Source organism: Girardinichthys multiradiatus, chromosome 4 (assembly GCF_021462225.1).
Source record: "Girardinichthys multiradiatus isolate DD_20200921_A chromosome 4, DD_fGirMul_XY1, whole genome shotgun sequence".
Taxonomy (NCBI): Eukaryota; Metazoa; Chordata; class Actinopteri; order Cyprinodontiformes; family Goodeidae; genus Girardinichthys; species Girardinichthys multiradiatus.
Window position 1 is genome coordinate 20,407,188 of NC_061797.1, and position 12,142 is coordinate 20,419,329.

General features: G+C 45.3%; 1 long non-coding RNA gene across 2 annotated transcripts; it reads left to right on the plus strand.

The window, feature by feature from the left end:
• The first annotated feature begins 230 nt into the window (after positions 1 to 230).
• Positions 231 to 3,473, plus strand: LOC124867292. Of its 2 annotated transcripts, none has more exons than XR_007038008.1 (5): positions 231 to 300; positions 1,876 to 2,077; positions 2,204 to 2,310; positions 3,131 to 3,193; positions 3,313 to 3,473. It is a non-coding gene; the product is annotated as an uncharacterized LOC124867292 (long non-coding RNA). The 2 variants fall into 2 exon arrangements; XR_007038007.1 differs by lacking the exon at positions 231 to 300 and adding an exon at positions 925 to 981.
• The last annotated feature ends 8,669 nt before the right edge of the window (positions 3,474 to 12,142 follow it).

The following is a 12,142-nucleotide window of genomic DNA, read 5'->3' on the forward strand; positions in this document are numbered from 1 at the left end:
GTTTGTGCAGGTTTGTGCCGTTAAAATTTTCATTTGTGCTGTTTTAATTTCTGAGATATTATAAGGTTTAATTTCGGCCGATGACGTCACCATCCCCCCATTTTACTCCGAATTCAACTGGAGTGGGCTCATTTTTTAGTGCTTCGTTTGTGCAGGTTTGTGCTGTTAAAATTTTTGTTTGTGCTGTTTTGGTTTCTGAGATATTATAAGGTTTAATTTCGGCCGATGACGTCACCATCCCCCCATTTTACTCCGAATTGAACCGGAGTGGGCTCATTTTTTAGTGCTTCGTTTGTGCAGGTTTGTGCCGTTAAAATTTTCGTTTGTGCTGTTTTATTTTCTGAGATATTATAAGGTTTAATTTCGGCCGATGACGTCACCATCCCCCCATTTTACTCCGAATTCAACCGGAGTGGGCTCATTTTTTAGTGCTTCGTTTGTGCAGGTTTGTGCCGTTAAAATTTTTGTTTGTGCTGTTTTGGTTTCTGAGATATTATAAGGTTTAATTTCGGCCGATGACGTCACCATCCCCCCATTTTACTCCGAATTGAACCGGAGTGGGCTCATTTTTTAGTGCTTCGTTTGTGCAGGTTTGTGCCGTTAAAATTTTCGTTTGTGCTGTTTTAATTTCTGAGATATTATAAGGTTTAATTTCGGCCGATGACGTCACCATCCCCCCATTTTACTCCGAATTCAACCGGAGTGGGCTCATTTTTTAGTGCTTCGTTTGTGCAGGTTTGTGCCGTTAAAATTTTTGTTTGTGCTGTTTTGGTTTATGAGATATTAAAGAATATATTTTTTTAGGTCATCCAGAGGTCACCATCCCCCCATTTTGCTCCAAATTGAACCGGAGTGGTCTACCTTTTTAATGCTGTTTGTGCCGCTTTTATGTACAAGCTATATAATTTTCTTTCAGGCGATCACTGACGACTTAAATCGATGACGTCTATGGCCTGCGCTGAACATCATCACCACCATGAGGTTGGCACATGACCAATATATTCATAGTTGGACAGTATTTCCCATCCCATACATGAAGCTAGTAAAGACATGGAGAGGTACTTTAGCCTAAGTGAAGCTTTACCTTAAGTGGACAAAAGTACTTTTTTGCAGATCAGAGCTGCTGTTAGACTTTATAGACTAACCATCACTGCTTCCAACAAACAATAGGTTTTCTACTTTCATGCCAATATTGAAGTTTTTATCTGATCAAGTTTTTATCTGATCAAGTGTTTACATAAATGCTGTCACCACTGTCACCTGATTGTTCTGCACGCCTAATTTAATATATATAACCTATACCTTACTGATAACTGCACAGTATTGTATTTTTCCTCTCTTTTATTGTAAATCCCTTTCAGCCTTTTTGTGGTTGTTTTTTGCACTTTGTTTCTTATAGCTTTTAGTTTGGGTAAGTTTTCTACTTTTTTAGATAAATATGAACTTGTGTACTTTCATTGCCTTATGGTTTGGTGCTGACACACTCAAATGTTCCTATTGTGGAACAATAAAGGTTTTCTATTCTAATTAATTGAGAGAGGTAACCATGACTTCTGAGATCACGCATAACCAAGTTACTGTTTGAAAATGTAATCTACATTATACTTTCAAAGAAGAATAAACACTTCTGATTTGGAAAATTAACTTTATGTTATAAATCACCACAGGCAACATATGGCATACTTAACCATCTAAGAACTTGTAACAAAGAACATTAAAATAGAACCTATTTCTGGTCAGGAATATCAAACCATGGCAAAATGTATTTGCCTTTTGATCTGGGCTTCTCAGAAATTTTCCCCCAAAATGTGTTGATTCACAGCATTCAGTCTGCTGTGTATAACACTGCATGTGGTTGTATTGTCTTCTTTTCAGACACAGTCTTCACTATATTTGCCAGGTCATCATAAAGCTCCCACACACATGGAGCTCTTCGGCAGTATGCAATGTAATGTCCCAGACCATCTTTAGTCAAGCTTCCCTTGAAAGCGATGACTCCTCTCAAAGTGAATGTCTTTCCTTGGAGAGCAACAGTCGGGGGAAATTCACTCAAAGGAAACTGAGTTGTGTTTGCAAGGTCAGTGTCAATCCATGTTATTTCTCCAATGCTGTAGCTGTGAGTAACAGTTCCAGCACAGAGCATTTTTCCTGAGGTGCTGGCTCCTGTTTTGAATTCAAGTGGACATTCGGATTCCTTCGGTAGTGGGCGAAGGCAGGGAGACTCCGGAAGGAAGAGTCCATTTTCCACTGAAATGTCAAGCTGAGCCATGCCACAGTCCATCAGCACAGAAATGTCAGGAGAAACAAATGGTACTTCCCTTGTTGTTCCTTTGTTTAGCTGGCATAACTGTGAAGAGCAGTGTTTTGAGATGTAAACGCTGGATATATTTCTCATTGTTTTTCCAATGACCGTGGAGATATTGCACTGGGCATCGATTTGATGGGCACCAGACCTCAACTGGATTTTTTCAAACATTGCACTAAGCAGCTCTGCCCTCTGTGAATAGATCTTTGGGGTCACACCATCTGTTGCAATGGCTTTTACCAGCAGCAAGATGGGGTTGTCACTGTTGTTCCTGACAACATTTTGAAATGCTGAGCTGTCACAGAAAGCACAGCATAAGCACTGACAAAACGCATCAAATGCACATGTGTTCAGAACAGAGATTGTTGATTTCCCAACTCTAATCCGTTGATGCAGGTTTCCATTTTTTAATAGTCCCACTTTCACTCTTTTTGCCCCAAAAGATTTATCTGCATGGAGCCATTCAGTGCAGGAAGTGAGATAAGAAGTTATCTTCCTTTTTTTGGGTGGAAGAATTAGTACTCCAGTTTTCAACCACGTCTTCATCTGTTGGAGGAATGTTTGTGGTTTCATCGGATTCTACAGATTGGTGAGAATCCATTCTTGTCTTGGCTTCAGCACTGTGGGTAGTCATGGATACAGAGTTTGTTTTGGAAACTTTTGCTAATCCAGATGTTTCCTCATCATTTTTCGCTTTTGCAGAACAAATCCGCATATTTCCTTCTATAAAGGAAAGATGACGAGAAATAAAACGATCAACTCGAATGGGTAAGTTCTCGTGTTTAAAAAGGCCATGCTTTACATTTTTGAATTCTGCTTCAACAGTGGCTGAGCTTGCTGTGAGGTTGGTGCTTTTGAAGAGGGGGACCATTACTCCTGTCCAAAGTGGTAAGTAACTTGCTAGTCTTATTATGTGTGGAACAATATCAGGGAGGAAATGGATGTTGTCCCTATCCCCATTGGCTGCAGCGAGTGACCTGCTCTCCTCGCATATGTTTGATACCCAGCCGCGTAGGTCAGTCTGGATCTCGTCAAAAGAATCCACTTGATGCATTTCATTTGGATCTTCAGCTGGAATGATGATGGAGTCTTCTGTGATCTGGGTTTTTAGATATTTTTTGCACATCTCTGATTCGAGAGGGACTCCAGAGCTATCATCACCCTCTGCCTCACTGAGGGCCACAACAGTGATGGCATGTATTAGCTGTTTTGCATGGTCCAAGCACTGTGATTGAAGAAGCTTTGCTATTGCCCTGACAAAGAAATCTTTGACACGGTGTGACTTGTTTTTCAGGCAATCCCACTGACAGATCATCTTTATGCAGTGTGCCACATCAACCCTGATAAAACAAGGAGGAAGTTTTGCAGACTGGTTCCCAAGTAGCAAACGGAAGCATTCGTTGATGTATGTCTTCAGATCGGGGTAAGGAGTGAAGGCCTTCACCAGAGCACCAAGAATAGCCAGAGAAAAGTTACTCACGGCTTCCTTTGGTATAGCAGCACCTGTACGAAGCCATTCTGTCAGCCATGTTGCAATTGCATTAATGTCGTGTCTCTCTGACAGCATTTGCACAACTGGGACTGAGCAGCTGTCCCCTGTCAGAACGCCTTGATATAAGAAGATGTGGCCAGATGTACCATTTGGTCTCACCAGTCTTCTCACAACTGAGCCAGTTGCGTCAAAGCAAACTACTGAGGGGCATTTTTTGGACAATGCCTTATACACATGTAGCTGTGTTTGACTCCAATAGTGGCAGAAGAACTAGTCTAGACTAATGTCTCTTATACTACCACTGTGAGGTGTGCTATATTTTAATAACTGCAAAGACAAAATGGGATCTTTGTCACCTAATTCCAAATTTCTTCTCTCCTGCTTAGCTTTTTGTAGGGTGGCCAAATTTGGAAGGTGACTTGGCTCAGCATCTCCAATATCCATCAAATCTGATGCCTTCGCTGACCTCCATACAGCCGGCTCCATCCTGCCCTCACACAGCTCTTTTGAAATCTGTGCACGAAGATTTCCAGACATGAACCTCTTGGATTGCCCAGTGTGCAGGGAGTTATCACTGTCTTCGATGGAACACTGAAGCAGCATTTGGCTGTTTACCGTTGGCTCTCTAGCACAAGTCATTTTAATATGGCCTTGACACTCTTTACAGAAGCCTTTGATATCTATATATTTGTTTGTGACAGTTGGATAAACTTTTGCTCTCTGGAACACAAATGTACATGTGCTTTTGATCTTTTTCCAAATCAGATGGTTAATTACATGACTCCAAGTGCCAGGCTTCAAAATCATGTATTCCCTTTTGCCAGATGATGAAAACTTGTCATTATATTCCACTTTCTCAGGTACAAATTTGATCCATTCCTCAAAAGGAACTTCAAGCTGAAAACCTGAGCAGTCATCTTGTCCAGGAGAAATGGAGCCTGAGTCAAACTCTGTGTCCACACTGCTCTCACGATCACTTTCCTGCTCACTGATCTCCAAACATGACCAGATGTTGTGTCTGTTAGATTTTACAAAAGTGTACAGGGCTTTTGGAGACATCTTGTTTTCCAGCTGCTGACTTAATACTGTCCAAATAGTGGCAGCTGGAGTGGCTATTTTGCCATTTAGAAGGATAGCTTCTTTTGAACTGCAGAGAACTGCAATAAGGGAATCCCTGTCTATTGATGGCTGTCGAGGCATCTAGTTAAAGAACGAAAAGGCTTTGATTAGCATTAATCAAAATATTATTCTGGCCTATATAATCTCCCAAAGCCACAAAACATTGATATTTCAGCATTCTATCACAACTCGAAAACTCAGTTTAAATTGTTCTCTCAAATCTGTAAGCCATTTATGCTGTGTTGTAATTATAGTATGTTTTTATTTTATTTTAAATGTTGAATTTTTTACTACTACTTGTCTTGTGAATTTTCAATTGAAGTATCTGTTCAACTTAAAAAATGTGTCTTAGTTCTGTGGAGTCTACTGATGTGCCTAAACATCGATAACTGAAAATGAATGGAATAGCTGCAAAATGAAACCTTGCCGAATCTTTGTTTCAACATTTTTTAAAAGTCTGGACTTTTAAAAAACAGTGTTTTATCTAAAACCTAAACATTATTAGCTCACTTACCTTGTACAAGTAGTAAAACGTTTAAATTACGGCCAAAACAAGGTCAGTGGTGGGGGTCAGTACGTGGGTGGAGCCAATCCCTATGACATTGCGTGAGAACTTAGTATATCAAAGTTGCCAAGCGCTTTTAAAAATTCTTACATTTAATGTCAGAAATTAGAAATTAATGCTTGACGCATTTTAAAATTTTATTTGAACAAAAAGTAAATTACTTGGTTATGAACTTTGAGCCAATGACCTACTCGCACTTCCGCTTTTGACCAGCGTACACAAGCTGAATTAGATTATTAAAACCACCTTTAAAAAATACTGTTATAACAGAACAGTTAATGAAATTATAAACATTACATCATAGCAGTGGCAGACCATGTCAGGTTTTGGGCAAGGAATGTGTAGCTGCAGCTGGTGGATTTTTCCCATTTGTGAGAGGATAATATTGAATTACTGTGTAGAAAGATAACGGTATTGGTGACTTAGTAGACATATTTAAAGCAAATTTCTTTGAGACCAAAAAAGTTTCATAATCTTTATTAAGGAATAAAGTGCAAAACACTATAACAAGGCATACATTTTACACCATCGGATAAAAACACAATTTAACTTGCATGATGAAAGAAAAACACAAAATTAATAACTGCTTGATTGGTGGTGATGATGTTCAGCGCAGGCCATAGACGTCATCGATTTAAGTCGTCAGTGATCGCCTGAAAGAAAATTATATAGCTTGTACATAAAAGCGGCACAAACAGCATTAAAAAGGTAGACCACTCCGGTTCAATTTGGAGCAAAATGGGGGGATGGTGACCTCTGGATGACCTAAAAAAATATATTCTTTAATATCTCATAATCCAAAACAGCACAAACAAAAATTTTAACGGCACAAACCTGCACAAACGAAGCACTAAAAAATGAGCCCACTCCGGTTGAATTCGGAGTAAAATGGGGGGATGGTGACGTCATCGGCCGAAATGAAACCTTATAATATCTCAGAAATTAAAACAGCACAAACGAAAATTTTAACGGCACAAACCTGCACAAACGAAGCACTAAAAAATGAGCCCACTCCGGTTGAATTCGGAGTAAAATGGGGGGATGGTGACGTCATCGGCCGAAATTAAACCTTATAATATCGTTCGTTCGTTCGTTCGTCGTCTTCCGCTTATCCAGGACCGGGTCGCGGGGGCAGCAGACTCAGCAGAGACGCCCAGACGTCCCTCTCTCCAGACACCTCCTCCAGCTCCTCTAGGGGGAGCCCAAGGCGTTCCCAGGCCAGCCGAGAGACATAGTCCCTCCAGCGTGTCCTGGGCCGTCCCCTGGGCCTCCTCCCGGTGGGACGTGCCTGGAACACCTCCCGAGGAAGGCGTCCAGGAGGCATCCGGTATAGATGCCCGAGCCACCTCAACTGGCTCCTCTCAATGTGGAGGAGCAGCGGCTCTACTCCGAGCTCCTCCCGGATGGCCGAGCTCCTCACCCTATCTCTAAGGGAGTGCCCAGCCACCCTACGGAGGAAGCTCATTTCAGCCGCTTGTATCCGTGATCTCGTTCTTTCGGTCATGACCCAAAGTTCATGGCCATAGGTGAGGGTAGGAACGTAGACCGACCAGTAAATTGAGAGCTTTGCTTTTCGGCTCAGCTCTCTCTTCACCACAATGGACCAGCACAGCGCCCCCATTACTGTGGCAGCTGCACCGATCCGTCTGTCGATCTCCCGCTCCATTCTTCCCTCACTCGTGAACAAGACCCCGAGATACTTAAACTCCTCCACTTGAGGCAGGAACTCCCCTCCAACCTGAAGAGGACAAGCCACCCTTTTCCGGTCGAGTACCATGGCCTCGGACTTGGAGGAGCTGATCCTCATCCCAGCCGCTTCACACTCGGCTGCGAACCGCCACAGCGCATGCTGTAGGTCTTGGCTAGAGGGGGCCAGCAGGACCACGTCATCCGCAAAAAGAAGAGACGAAATCCACTGGTCCCCAAACCAGACCCCCTCCGGCCCTTGGCTGCGTCTAGAAATCCTGTCCATAAAAGTTATGAACAGGACCGGCGACAAAGGGCAGCCCTGCCGGAGTCCAACATGCACTGGGAACAGGTCCGACTTAGTGCCGGCAATGCGGACCAAACTCCTGCTCCGCTCGTACAGGGACCGGATGGCCCCTAATAAAGGGCCCCCGATTCCATACTCCTGGAGCACCCCCCACAGGGCATCACGAGGGACACAGTCGAATGCCTTCTCCAGGTCCACAAAACACATGTGAACCGGTTGGGCAAACTCCCATGAACCCTCGAGCACCCTGTAGAGGGTATAGAGCTGCTCCAGTGTTCCACGGCTGGGACGAAAACCACACTGTTCCTCCTGAAGCCGAGGTTCGACTATCGGTCGGACTCTCCTCTCCAATACCCTGGCGTAGGCCTTACCAGGGAGGCTGAGGAGTGTGATCCCCCTGTAGTTGGAACACACCCTCCGGTCCCCCTTCTTATAAAGGGGGACCACCACCCCAGTCTGCCAGTCCAGAGGCACTGTCCCCGACCGCCACGCAATGTTGAAGAGGCGTGTCAACCATGACAGCCCTACAACATCCAGACACTTGAGGTACTCAGGGCGGATCTCATCCACCCCCGAAGCCTTGCCACCGCGGAGCTTTTTAACCACCTCGGTGACTTCAGCCTGGGTGATGAAAGAATCCAACCCCGAGTCCCCAGCCTCTGTTTCCACCACGGAATGCGTGATGGCAGGATTGAGGAGATCCTCGAAGTACTCCTTCCACCGCCCGATAATGTCCTCAGTCGAGGTCAGCAGTCTCCCGCCCCCACTATAAACAGTGTTGGCAAAGCACTGCTTCCCCCTCCTGAGGCGCCGGACGGTTTGCCAGAATCGCTTCGAGGCCAACCGGTAGTCCTTCTCCATGGCCTCACCGAACTCTTCCCAGGCCCGAGTTTTTGCCTCTGCCACAGCCCGGGCCGCAGCATGCTTGGCCTCACGGTACCCGTCAGCCGCCTCAGGAGTCCCACAAGCCAACCACAGCCGATAGGACTCCTTCTTCAACTTAACAGCATCCCTTACTGCCGGTGTCCACCACCGGGTTCTGGGATTGCCGCCACGACAAGCACCGCAGACCTTACGGCCGCAGCTATGGGCAGCAGCATCGACAATAGATGCAGAGAACATGGTCCACTCGGACTCTATGTCTCCAACATCCCCCGGGATCTGGTCGAAGCTCTCCCGGAGGTGGGAGTTGAATACATCCCTGGCCGAGGGCTCCGCCAGGCGTTCCCAGCAGACCCTCACTATGCGCTTGGGCCTGCCGAGTCTGTCCGGCTTTCTCCTCCTCCAGCGGATCCAACTCACCACCAGGTGATGATCAGTGGACAGCTCAGCCCCTCTCTTCACCCGAGTGTCCAAAACATGCGGCCGAAGGTCTGATGATACGACAACAAAGTCGATCATCGACCTCCTGCCTAGGGTGTCCTGGTGCCAAGTGCACTGATGGACACCCTTATGTTTGAACATGGTGTTCGTTATGGACAATCCGTGACTAGCACAGAAGTCCAATAACAAAACACCACTCGGATTCAGATCGGGGAGGCCATTCCTCCCGATCACGCCTCTCCAGGTGTCACTGTCGTTCCCCACGTGGGCGTTGAAGTCCCCCAGCAGAATAATGGAGTCCCCGGGAGGGGCACTATCCAGCACCCCCGACAGGGACACCAAGAAGGCAGGGTACTCTGCACTACCACTCGGCCCGTAGGCTGAAATGATAGTCAGAGACCTCTCCCCAACCCGAAGGCGCAGGGATACAACCCTCTCATCCACTGGGGTAAACCCCAACACGAGACGGCTGAGCTGAGGGGCAACAAGCAAACCCACACCAGCCCGCCGCCTCTCCCCGTGGGCCACTCCAGAGTAGAAGAGAGTCCAACCCCTCTCAAGGAGATGGGTTCCAGAGCCCACGCTGTGCATGGAGGCGAGCCCGACTATTTCTAGTCGATATCTCTCGACCTCCCGCACCAGCTCAGGCTCCTTCCCCCCCAGCGAGGTGACATTCCACGTCCCTAGAGCCAGCCTAAGCATCCAGGGATCGGGCCGTTGAGGTCTCCACCTTCGTCCGCCACCCAATCCTCTTTGCACCGGTCCCTCACGGTTCCCCCTGCAGGTGGTGGGCCCACTGGGGGATGGCCTCGCGTCTCTCATTCGGGCTTGGCCCGGCCGGGTCCCGCGAGGAGCAACCCGGCCACCAGGCGCTCTCCGACGAATCCCGACCCCAGGCCTGGCTCCAGGGTGGGACCCCGGCTCCGCCGTACCGGGCGACGTCACGTGCCTCGATATTGTGTTCTTCATGAGGGGTTCTTGAACCATTCTTTGTCTGACCCATCACCTAGAACCTGTTTGCCATGGGAGACCCTACCAGGGGCTTTTAGGCCCCAGACAACATAGCCTCTAGGATCATTTGAGCACTCAAACCCCTCCACCACGTTAAGGTGACGGTTCAAGGAGGGGCCTTATAATATCTCAGAAATTAAAACAGCACAAATGAAAATTTTAACGGCACAAACCTGCACAAACGAAGCACTAAAAAATGAGCCCACTCCGGTTGAATTCGGAGTAAAATGGGGGGATGGTGACGTCATCGGCCGAAATTAAACCTTATAATATCTCAGAAAATAAAACAGCACAAACGAAAATTTTAACGGCACAAACCTGCACAAACGAAGCACTAAAAAATGAGCCCACTCCGGTTCAATTCGGAGTAAAATGGGGGGATGGTGACCTCTGGATGACCTAAAAAATAATCTTTAATATCTCAGCTTCACGCAGCTCTCCGGCTTCCTCCCACAGTCCAAAGACATGCCTGTTAGGTTAATTGGTCACTCTAAATTGCCCGTAGGTGTATGAATGAGTGTGTGCTTGGTTCTTTGTGTGTTGCCCTGCAATGGACTGGCAACTTGTCCAGGGTGTACCCCGCCTCCCGCCCATAGACTGCTGGAGATAGGCACCAGCTCTCCGCAACCCACTATGGAATAAGTGGTAAAAAATGAATGAATGTTACTGTGAAATGTCTTCTCTGGAGCCCAGATATTGAACTGTTAGCAGTAAATTTTCATCCATATTATTTACCCAGAGTTTCCCAGTGTTATTTTGGCAACGGCTTATGTTCCAACATCAGCTGTTGCCGACACTGCATTTGATGTCATCATCTCAGTTGTTGCTAAGCAACAGACACAACACCCAATACGTTTGTGGCAATATCTGGTGATTTTTACCATGCTTTTGTCTCTGCTACACTTCCAACAGTTTTTTTCTGCTGTACCAGAGAAAAAAACATAGTATTTGTTTTATGCAAATGCAAGGGACTCATACATCTCTAAAGCAAGACTGCCTTTTGGCAAATCACATGATGGTCACATGATGCTGAAGAAGCCCTGCAAGCTTGCTTTCAGACTACAGACTGAGACTCACTGTACCAGCCACATGCAGGAGACATCAATGCCATGGTTGAATGTGTAATTGACTATATAAACTTCTGTGTGGATAGCACCATCCGCGCTAGAATGATGAGATGTTTCCCCCATAACAAACCCTAGATCACCAGTGACCTGAAGGACCTGCTTAACAAGAAAATAAAACAGCTTTTAAAGAGGGAGATAGGGAATTATTGAAGAGTATACACAAGCAACTTAAAGTCAAGATAAGAGACAGCAAGGAGGTGTTCCAAAAAGCTGGAGAACAAGCTCCAGCAAAACAGTATCAGAGATGCATGGTTGGGGATGAAGAAGATCACAGGCTTCAAGCAGAAGGATGATCAGACCGATGGAGGTCTGGACAGAGCCAATGAACTGAACACATTCTTCAATACATTCAGTTCAGGAACAAGCTCAGCATCATTCTCACAACCAAACAGAAATCCGACTCTCCTTTGACCCAAAGCCTTCCTGTTACCCAGAACTCTGAGCCTCCTCTTCATGAGGCTGTCGTGCAACAAACTAGTGTTTTCAGTCAGAGGCTTCTTCAGATCTGCTTTAAGACAAACCGCTACAGGAGATCTTTGCTGCTCACAGCCATCAGCATCTACAACTGCTCTTTGAAGAAACCTGGATAATATGAGCTACAACAACATTCAATTTCTCTTTGGTATTCATAAAGTGTTTTTATTTGAATTGAATAAATAACTGCAATATCACTCTCCAACCAAATCAGTCTGAAATTTACTAGAATCGCTCCACTGATACAGTCTGTTATTTTCTTGAGAACATCAAAAGTATAATAGATCAGGATAGTGATATAGGAGCTGTTTCTTTGGATGTAAAACAAGCAAACAATTAACCATGAAATGCTTCTTGTAAAACAGTTATTTAAATTTGAAGGAAGGCATGTTTAGTAAACAGAAAACAGGCTGCACACCTCGGAAATACACAATCAACGTTCCGCAACTGCACAGTAGGAGTTACACAAGGCTCTATACTTAGACTAGTCTTCATTCTCTATTTTAATACCTTATCAAATGTTTGTTTGGATGTTAAAAATTGTATGCTGATGCTGATGACACTGTATTATACACGCATGCCGGAACAAAGCAAAAAGTCACAGATACTTTCTACAACAAATACATTCCTGTTTACATCTCAATACAATAAAAATCAAATTATTTTTATTTTTTTCCTACTACACAGTAGGGTTCAGCAACAACTTTGTGTATGACTCTTGTTAATGAAGATA